The sequence below is a fragment of the Acomys minous genome (genome assembly GCF_964271855.1).
Source record: "Acomys minous genome assembly, chromosome: 14".
In the NCBI taxonomy this organism is placed as follows: domain Eukaryota; kingdom Metazoa; phylum Chordata; class Mammalia; order Rodentia; family Muridae; genus Acomys; species Acomys minous.
Genome location: NC_140496.1, coordinates 19,644,857 through 19,655,953, shown reverse-complemented (window position 1 = coordinate 19,655,953; position 11,097 = coordinate 19,644,857).

The window sequence follows — 11,097 nt, the reverse complement described above, 5'->3', positions numbered from 1 at the left end:
AATTGAAGAAAGGGGCCAAAAGGAATGTCTTCTGCCTGCTGTCAGGCACGCGGCAAGGCTGCCAGGGAAGGCACCACCCTTCATCTCTGCACATGCGTGTTATTCAAGCAGATGTGGAAGAGGCCAGCAAGGCCTGAGTAGTGCATCATGGGGGATTCAGGAGTGACTTCATCATGGCACACCCATATGTCTGTTTGTTTTTCATACCTTTGGGCCTTTATTGTGAGAGTTCAGAGCTCTTAGCGGCTCATTTCCTACTTGTAGCCCAAACACAACCCAAACAGTACAGCTGTTTTAAAAACCCTTCCTGACGAGAGCTGGCTTCCTTCTCCTCGTTGGTATTCCACTGCAGTCAGGCACAATCACGATATTATGGTAACTTCACATCTATCTACAATCTCAACCCAGATTTCCCCCTTACGTTCATCAACCTCCAGCATCTCTCTTTCCATTCATCTAGTTATATTCATTTAGATATCAGCTATTTATTCTACTTCCCGGCCCTCTATCCATCCGTGTGCGTCTCACTATCCATTTTCTAGCCATGTATTGATCTATGAATTTCTTTCTATTATCTGTCATCTACTTGTCTATCCATTTGGGTCTCTCTTAATTCATTCATCTGCATTATCCATCTCTCTGTTTTTCTGTCTCTGTTCATTAATCTATTCTATTCGTGCGTCCATCCATTCAGCCATTTATTGTTGGCTTATCAGTGACCAGTCCCTTTTTAGTCTTTGCCTTTTGTTAGCGATGATCTTAACAGGATCCCGGATTCACATTCTCAATCACTTTTAAGGTAAATAATGGCCACTTTCCAAATGAAGTCTATAAATGTTATATGCTTGGCTGTCCGTTCTTGAGTTTAAAAGAATGAACTGCAGAAATAAATCAGTAAAAATCACATGATTCTAAGTGAGTTAAAATTACAAGGAAAATATTTTATCCTAGATTCCTAGAGCGATTCCCTTGCTTAATAAAATAGGCATCTCTGCTCCCAGTAAGCCATGCCTTTAGAAGAGGTGAGTTTTAGATCATGTTTGCAGCGTAAATCTCACTCAGTCTGTTACATTCGCCACTGTGCATCCTTCATGCAAATGATCCATGCAAATAACTTGAGATTACTTTTATCATAAAGCAAAACAGATATTAACCCTGACGTGGTGGTAGTGTAGTTGTGTGCATTTATATTTCTTCCTTCTCTAGAGAGAATTCAAGGCCCCATGTGCACATGAGTGTGTGCGTGTGTGCATGTGTGTGTGTGTGTGTGTGTGTGTGTGTGTGTGTGTGTGTGCAGTGTATGCATGTGTTCCAAGAGAAATCTAAAGACAAAATTGGACTTTTTTCTCATTACTTATATTTAAAATCAAATGTGGGCTTGAGTGCTTTCTCAGAACCCTAGTCTTAGCTCCAATGAAAATAAGTTTATGGGGCAAGGAATGAATTAGAGCCACTTCTGCTGAAGAGAGAAACCCCACACTGTTGCTGAGTGGTATAGACTGAGTCGTGTGGCTGTGACTTCTCGGAGTTTGCAGGACACTGTTTCCCAAGCGCTCTGTCAGTTTCAGAATCCTAACTGAGCGGCAGGCCTCATCTCTGCCAAGACTCACCATCAATAGTATAGTAGCATGCAGACAGCATTCCTGATGAAGAGTTCATCTGCTTTTTGGTGTTGGTGTTGGTGTTGTTTCCGGCTTTTTGTTTATTAGCCCTCTGTATGCATGGGTTTCACATTCCTGGATTCAGCCAGGAACTATTTTTAAAAAAATTTTTTTTTTAGCTCTCTATACTGAATGAATGCAGACTTGTTGTCATTCTCTAAGCAATGTATGCTTATTTACATAACATTTACATTGTACCTGGTGTCATGCATCATCTAGAGATGGTTTGAAATACACAGGAGAATATCACTGAATCAGGCACTACAAGTCACCTAAAAAGACTAGAACCCAAGAGGTTGTGCGCAGGGTACAGGTAAATAATGTCACTGTTTCCTACGACTCTTCAAACATCCTTCCACTAAGGTACCTAGAGGGTCCAGGAATCAATCCCTTATACATCCTGAAAGATGACTATATATTGAGGGGAGGACGGTAAAGACAAAGATAGATCAACGTCGAACCCAAAGGGACAAGGAGAGGACCCAAGCCATGCTATTCACTCTGTCCACACAATCGCCAGGGAGACAGAGATCACTTGGTTCTTTTCTCTTGTGTCACTTCCATTCACCTTATCGCCATGGTCTCCCCAGAGTCTGTTGTCATCTGGACTGGGATGACATAATCTTGTATTCTAATCCTGTTTTTACTGACCGTGCTCAGCAGCCGATCTCTCCAGTCAGTACAGTCGGCTTGAGGTCTAGCACTCATGTGCGGGGGGGCCAGGAAAGTAGTTTGCTTGCTTGCTTTTTGTTTGTTTGTTTGTTTGTTTGTTTTAAGAATGTTGTCTTTATTTCTAATCATGTGTATGTGGAGTGGAGGTGGGCTGTGCATATGAATGCAGACATTTATGGAGCCCAGAGTTGTCTGGGGGCCCTGGAAGTGGAGCTACAGGTGGCTTTGAACTGCCCAGTCTGGAAACTCAGATTTGAAACTCGGAGTAGCCGGCACTCCTAACTGCTGAGCCCACCCCTCTGGCCTCTTGATTTCTTTTAAAAATCATTCAGAGATGAACTTTTGGGTCAAGAAAAGTAACACATAATAATAGCATTTATCATGCTCATGTTTATCTGTATACTAACACAGTTCTTAAATGTCTTATTTAAAGACATTTAGAGAGTGGAGTGTCTCCTGGTGGAGCACAGTGGGCCTGAGATGTCACGTAAAAGGTAGTTGCCCAATTCAACTATAAGTTATTATTCCTGGAAGAATCTAGAAGGTAAAGATCTGTTGGGAGCTGGGCTGCCCATGCTCAGATCGTGAGGCCACTCCTTGTTGTCACTGAATTATTAGATATGGTAGCTCGCATCCGTGATCCCAGCACTTGGGAGGCTGAGATAGGAGGAGTGGCGTGAGTTCAAGGCCAGCGTAGGCAAGACTTTATATCGCTAAACAAAGTCACTCAGTCGCTCCTTTTCTTTAGCTGCAACTGCAATAATAAAATAATTAAAAAAAAAAAAACAAGCATCTATCATGGTTTAGATGTGGAGAAAAAAAAAACTCCCAAACACTTGGTCCTCAGATGATGGATACAACCATGTCAGGGTTCTGACTTGATCAGTGTATTGACCCCTTCATAGATTCATATATACATGAGTATGTGTGTATGTATATATGGAGAGATGGGGGAACTATGACCCATTTGGAGGAAGTAGACTACTGAAGGTATCACTTTGAAGAGTATATCTCATCTCTGCCCACTTCCTGTCTCTCGTGTCTGCTTCCTGGCCACCACAAGCAAGCAGCTCTGCTTCTGGTCATAATGATCTTCCTTTCTTGCCTTGGGCCCAGAGCAACGGAGCCAGCCAACCATGGACTGAAATCCTGAGTCCAACTAGACCTTTCTCTCAGGTATTTGTCACGGTCACGAAAAGCACGCCAGCGCGGTGCCGAATGTGCAGGGATGCTGTGGAGGGTAAACAAGATCATACACGGGAAGATGCCTAGAATAGCGCCCGCATGTAATGACAGCGCGATAAAATTCATTACAGCAATTGTTGCTATTGCTTAAGCTGTGACATCTTGGCTACAAATGCCTCCTTGTTTATATTCTAGCAGCTACAGCTAAATCAATTTTCACTTTAAAAAATTAGGTGATCTTCTTGACATAACGGAGGGAATAAGAATGCAGTAATTGGACTTTTCTCTCTTCTCTGGAAATCAGAACATTTTCTCTCAGAGAAGTGCTAAATTCTGTGCTCTCTACCTGGAGCGAGGTCTTAATTCCATATTACAAAATTCCTCTAATAAATCATCGTCACCTCTCCTGATGGGGGTTAGATCCCTTCCGAACCTAAAACCATCCTGCAAAAAAACCTTATTAAGAACCACAGGTTGAAAAGAATATTGTCAAAACTTTCTCTCTCCTTTCCTCTCGTCACTTTATTATCTCTTCATTTTTTTTGTCATTTAACTCCAATTATGAGATGCTAAGTGCTTTTGGAAGTTCCATTGTTAATATCCTCTTACAGCACTATTAACGTAAATCAAGTTTAATAGTGTCCCAGCAACTGTAAAAGCAATCAAAAATTCAGTACTCACGAATCATTCTGTAATTTCAGCATAAAATGTTAATAGAAATAATATCTAATACCATAAAATATCAGTAAATTCAACTTTAAATATAGGTGATGAATCTCTTCACTGTCCTATAGCATGCGTGGAATATTCTAGTATGAAGCCTTTAATTGGCCAAGCCATATCTCAGTCATGCACAGCTGTCAGAAGTCCCCTCCTTTACATCACCGTTGCTAGCCAATCCTAGCAGAATGAGGGGTTATTACTAGGCATTTCTTCGTGTCAAACACACCACATTATCTGACCATTGTGGGGCGGGGGACGGGAAACTGGCTCAACATTAAGGTGGGAAGTACAGGCAACCTGAAAAGGATGCGAAGATCTCCTCAGGACCCCCAGGACCCTGTGCTGTACACCATCAGCAAAGACTGCTAGTACACAGACTCTCTCTCTGGGGAGCGTGCCCCTCCTGGGATGGACCGAGGCTGAAACACCTAATGCTATTTCAGGACCAGCGGTGGACACAGCTATCACAGGGCCCCGTAAGAAGTCTCTCATCCATCAATCAGTAGCTGACCAGTTTTTGAGTTTTTAATTTTGATCAACGTAGGTAATTTTTTTTAAATTTATTTTTACGACTGGCTACTCTTCAAATACTTTGGCTTATGATAGCATCCATGCATTCGTTCGCCGGCCTGTTTCTTTCAGGGGTTCATAGCATCTTAGCATAGGCCACTGCCATGTTACTCATGTCTGTCTGCATTCAGCTTCATCGAAATGAGAAGAGAGCCTAAGGCATCCGGGAAGGCCATCAGAGTCAGTACTGCCGCCCGCCCGACCTGCATATCTTTTTGCACGCATCCATCCTTGTGTTGTATTTCAGTTTCATTAACATGAATGACTTCCATAAAGGGGTTGGAACCAAGCAACTGAGTCTGTAACCAGGTGTATCTGAGGTGCTGGGGCCACAGTGCTGAGATGCTCCAAAGCAGAGATTGGGTTCAAATAGAGACTGGGCAAGTGGCATGAAGCTCTAGTGCCACCCTCAGTGCCCGAAAAAGAAAGAAGGAAATGAAAGAAGCAAGGGAGAAGAGAGAGGAAAGAGGAAAGGAAGGGAGAAGGACAAGGAGAGGAGAAAAGAGGAGAATGGGGCATGACAGGAAGAGAAAGGGAACGGGAGAGAAACAGGAAGACGTGGTTTGGTTGGTGTTATGTGAAGAGCCAGGTGAAAATACGCTATGTTGGGCCAGAAGAAGAAAGCATTGCCCAGTGTTCGCCCTGTGCTGCGAACATACTAGGCAGATCTCACTGCTAATGAGTCCCGGCCTCTGGGAACCAGTAGTTCAAAAACTCCCAAGTGATCCCTAGCTGTGGCTCTGACTTCCAGGCATTCACGGGCATCTTACACCTGGCTTTCTTTGCCACCTTCAAGACGGTTCTGAAAGACACCTGTCAGGTGCTTCTTGCCTGCTGGACGTAGTTGTGTTTTCCATAGTCAACCTTCCTGTAATCAGTCCTTCCTCCAGGGTGAGACACATGCCCACTGGGACACGCATCGCTCAACAGACCACTAATAATCTTTGTCATGTTAACCTGTGTTTATAAATGCATGTCATTAGGGCGTAATCTCTTGGTTTCGTGGCTACTGTCTTAAAAGCGGAGGTTCAACTTAGAAGTAAAATTTAAGGCCATTAAATAAAAAAAAAAAGGTATGTCACGATAGAGTTTCCTGAACGAGAGTAAAATCAAGATGGTGGCTACCAAACGATTGAAGTCCAAGAAAGCGGCTTAAGCTACAGGAGATAGCTCTAAATAAGGCTACTCTTGGCTGCCAGGGGAGATGGCTCAGTGAGCAAAGTGCATGCTGGACCAGCATAAGGGCCTGAGTTCACATCCCCGGCACTCACACGCTAGCCAGCCGTGGTGTCATGTATCTGCAACAGCAGTACTTGGAGTGAGGAGGACACAGGAGGATGACAGCATTCCCTGGCTAGCCAATCTTGTTGAGATGGTAAGTTTCAGGTTCAACGAGAGACCATATTGCAAAAATACGGTGTTGGTAAGTAGGAAAAGACCTCCAATGTGGACTCTCGATCTCTGCATGCCATGCACAGATGTGTGCACATGCACGTACTTGCTTATGCCACACAAACTTTTTTTTTTTAATTTAAGACAAATTTCTGGGTTGGGGATGGAGTTCTGTTGGTAGCTGACCCACCTGGCGTGTAGGAGGCCTTGGGTTTAAGCCTCAGAACCCCATAAGCTGCGTATCATGAGACATGCCTGCACTCCTAGCACTCTGAAGTTCAGGGCTATCCTTGGCTACGTTGAGAATTTAAATGAACAGAATGTTATACAGTTCATCCCTGGAGGTAGCCTGTACTCATGGGAAGCAGCAAGCTTTTGTTACCGTCGTGTCGTGAGCTTCTGTGTTTGATTGGCTGGTTGAAATGGCCAGCCTTCCATAGGCTCATGGTGTCTCTTTTTCACCTAAAACTTCATGGGAGGATCTGTGTCCGTCTAAGATGACTTGCTTTGGCTGGATAAGCCTTCACCTGCTCTCCATAGCTGAGCTCTTAGAAATCTCTTTGTCCAGGACATTGATGCTCCCAAGAGAAGTGGTCCTCACCATGCGGCCAGTTTGGAAAAGAAAATTTTCCAGTAATTCTAGCTGGGTGCCTTAGTTGCCGAGTCCACTTCTTTAGCCAGTCTTTGTTTTTCAGAGTTATTTCATGTTCCTGGCAAGACCGAGCAAACGGCCGAGACTTTTCATGTGGTCCACGCCCCACCCTCGCCCACGCAGAGACAGCCATTGTCACCACTTCACACCAGGCTGGTACATTTCTTACAACTGAGGAACCTATGTCACATCTCAATGTCAGCTAATATTCCCAGTGGACACCAAGGGTTCACTGTTGGTGTTGAATATTCTCTGTGTGGACAAACATGTAAACTTTTATTTACCACTAGCAAAAGACTATAAACATCAGGTCTGTATTCCTCTCTACAGTCAAAGTCCACTTGTTCTACTGTTGTTTACAAAGACCATCTTAGGGCTTGAGGAGACGGCTCAGCAAGAATGACTTGGACCTGAGTCCAAGTCCCCAACAGCTAAGTAAAAAAAAAAAAAAAAAAATCCAGGCACAGGGGACCAGTTATCCCTACACCAGAGAGTGGAGATAGGTGAATATAGCTTTCCAGACAGACAGCCTAGCCAAAGCAAGGAGCTTACAGTTCAGCGAGAGATGCTAATTCAAAGCCACAAAGCGAAGTGCCGCCCAGGCCAGGAAGACACCTGCTGCCCAGTTCTGGCGTACTTCGGGACGGAATGCTACAGTAACTGAGACAATGTGATGTCGGTGGGAAGAAAAGTGCAAATCTGAACAGGTAGAAGCCAGAAGTACACAATTAAAGCCAAGAAGTCCTTAACAAAGAGTCTATAGACTGGTTGTTTTTTAAAAAGACATGAGTCTTCTAAAATATTCTAGAAATGTGTTTTAAAAAAAAAGCTTATCACTGAGTTATGAGTAACAGAAAAATAACATGTCTATGCATAGAAGACACACTTGATACAATACAGTACTCCACACAATAGTATACTGGGGCTGCCGTGGTATGACATGATAGCGACATAGGAAGAATATTTACTGCATTTATATGCAGTTTTTAAGATAGTAAGTTATAAAACAAAATAGATAAGTGGTATTGATTTTCCTTTTAAATCTATAAAGATACATGCCATTTAAAATAAACCTACGCATATGTAAATATCTATGAAATAAAGTGTATATGTCTATACAAAGTGAATAAATATAATATGCCACAAGTATTACTGTGGATAGAAGTATAGTTATTTTTTATTTTTTACCTTACATGTCTTTAAATTTTCCCAATTTTCTGCAAGGGTCATATATGTCTTTTGCAAACAATAAAAAGACGCAATAGCTAGATAAACAGATAAAAGACAGATGATAGGTAGGTAGATAGGTAAATGGTTAGATAATAGAGAGAGATTATACATACTCATTTGATACAAAGTTTCACTCAGGAGCCTGGTGTATAGAACTGTTTTATCTCTCAGTCACTTGGCTATAATACCACCACTTCATAACTCTACAAGCCTGTTTTGTTCAGTATAATCTCTTTTTTTCCATTATGACCATGGCCACAGATTCAAATGTCATGTGTGTGACCAGATTTTCTTCTGAGAATTATCCCTCATGTGGTAGCAGCATTCAGGGATCCCAAATGTAACTATGAAAAACTAAGACGATATCAAAACAATTTAATCGCCCTGAGTTGATGCAGAAGGAATTTCATAGGCCCTGGATGCTCCCATCTTGTTTTATCTTGAATGTTGGTGAGCTCAGATCAGGGTAAGCATGGAGGCGAGAGCTGACACATGTGTCTGATTTGACATCCAGCTCAAATTCTCCCTGGGGACCTCCTGACCCTGCCAATTCCTCTGTACCTGGCCCCTTCTCTGAGTTTTTGGGCCTTTAGAGTGTGTACTTCATCCTTTCAAACCAGTCACCTTTTCTTCCTTCTCTGGTGTCCCAAATTTTCATCCAGTCCCAACCAAGGAGGAAAGCTCACCCTGGAGCTCAGCGTCCTGTGGAAGTCAGAAATGCATCGACTACAGACACTCAAATACAATGGCTCTATAACAGCATGGCTCTGCTATGCTTCTAAGAGCCTTTGTGACCAAGGAATTCTGTGGTGCAGTGCCCTCTCTGGTTCATTTGCCCTTGCAGCAGAGATCCTCCCTACACCTAGAGTGTGTCCCATGTAGGACCTGCCCACCAGCCTGTACTGTGGCTGTCTCCTGGGGACACCCTCCTCCACTTATACAAGCACACCCACCCCCAGACTCCACCAAAGCAGGCCTGAGAACACTGCTACTCTGCTCACCATTCTTGTGGAAATTTAAAAAAAAAAAAAAAAGACTATTCTTAGAATATTTAGAGTACAGGAAGGAAGGAATTGTAGTGGTTTGAATGAAATGGCTCCACACAGGCTAGTGTATTTGAACACTCAGTCCCCACTAGGTGGCACTGTTTGGAAGGTGTACCCTTGCTGGAGGGTATATGTCAATTGGGATGGGCTTTGAGAGTTTAAAGCCCTGAGCCACTTTCAGGTTCTCTCTCTCTCTCTCTCTGTCTCTCTCTGTCTCTCTCTGTCTCTCTCTGTCTCTGTCTCTCTCTCTCTCTCTCTCTCTCTCTGTGTGTGTGTGTGTGTGTGTGTGTGTGTGCACATACGCACATGCATGCATGCCTCCTGCATGCTTCCTCTTCCTTATTGTGATTCGAAATGCAAAGTCCCAGCTTGCTACTCTATTCTCCACATAGGCAGCCATGCTTGCCACGTCCCCTCCTTGACGGCCTGTCATCCTTCTGGAACTGTAAGCTCAAATAAACTTCTTTAAATTGCCTTGGTCACTTTATAGATAAAACTGGGTTTTGTCGTAGTAACAGACAAGTAACTAATACAGGAAGGAAGAAAAGAAGAAAGGAAGGAAAAAAAGGAAGTCAGGCAGGCCTATCGGCGCATACAGCCCCACAGAACATTGGCTGAACAGACTATAGGAAATACACATTCAGCTCTCACTGTCCCTCTTAGCCAGATGTTTCAGTTAGCACAGAAGCTACAAAATGAACAAAACATCACTAATGATCTAACAATCAAAAGAATTTAACAAAAGTCTCCATATTGTATCTCGTCTCTTGAAGCTTAGTATAATAGTGTGGCATTAAAGGCTGTGAGAACTCATATACCAAGACCTAGTCAACATTCATTAACCTAGCATTTCTCTTATAGTGACAGAAACCCACTCTTTTTGTCTCTCAAATTTGTTCGCACTTTACCAAGTTTTCCCCAAAACATCGTTTCCTGAAGAAGTCTTACCCTAGTGCCAGAGAATTCCTATTGCCTGGACAAGGCAGTCTTCAGTTTTTTATCATGCTAGAGTTTTGAACAAGACCAGCCTACGACCTATTACCATGGCATTCTCTGCTCACATCATTTTTTTTTCATGATCTCTTACCAACAGTCATTTGTCTAGTAATAGTGGGAAACTGCAATGCCCCTTACACAGCAGAGTGTGGACTTCACTGAGCGCTCCCTGCCGCCTCCCTGCCCACTCAGCATCCCACACCAGGGCTCAACTCCCTTCCCCTCTACAGTACAGCTCATCCTTATAACCCTTGCCCCACCCTCTCATCATCGGAATGCATTCTTTGTTTCTGATGTGTCCAACAGAAGCCCATAGCAGCTTTGAAAAGACAAAGCCATACTGATCAAACATCTCCAATAATATTACTTACTTGTCAAAACAACCCACGGCACTAGACCCTAGGCTGTTTCTGTGACTTTTGTTTATCCATCAAAGCCATACCTGTGGATGTAAATGTCCATCAACAGATTAATCCATGAACACAGATCCGGTATATATGTGTGTGTGTGTGTGTGTGTGTGTGTGTGTGTGTGTGTGTGTGTGTGTAAAGGATTATTACTCAACCACAAAAAGAAATTATCTGGAAGGTACTGCAATATGCATGAGTCTTGAAGACAATATGTTAAAGGAGAAAGAGTTGCAGGCTTTATATTGCATGACTCTATTTATGGGAAATATCCAGAATGAGCAAATCCATAGTAGTAGAGAGCAGACTGTGGTTACAGGAGTGTGGGGAAGGGAGTTGTTTCATGGGGCTTCCTCACACAGTGGATCTTCCACGTGGAGTGATGAGGGACTCCGGTGTTAAAATGCAATGGTAGTGGAATAAATATTTTAAATGTGCTTAATGCCACCTTAAAGTGGTTTGAAAAAAAAAACATGTGAGAAATGTATTTACTGTCTTTCTTAAGTCAAATGAACTAAAAGAAAGCTCTGGAAATCATAGAGATGCTTAAAATAATTAGTTAA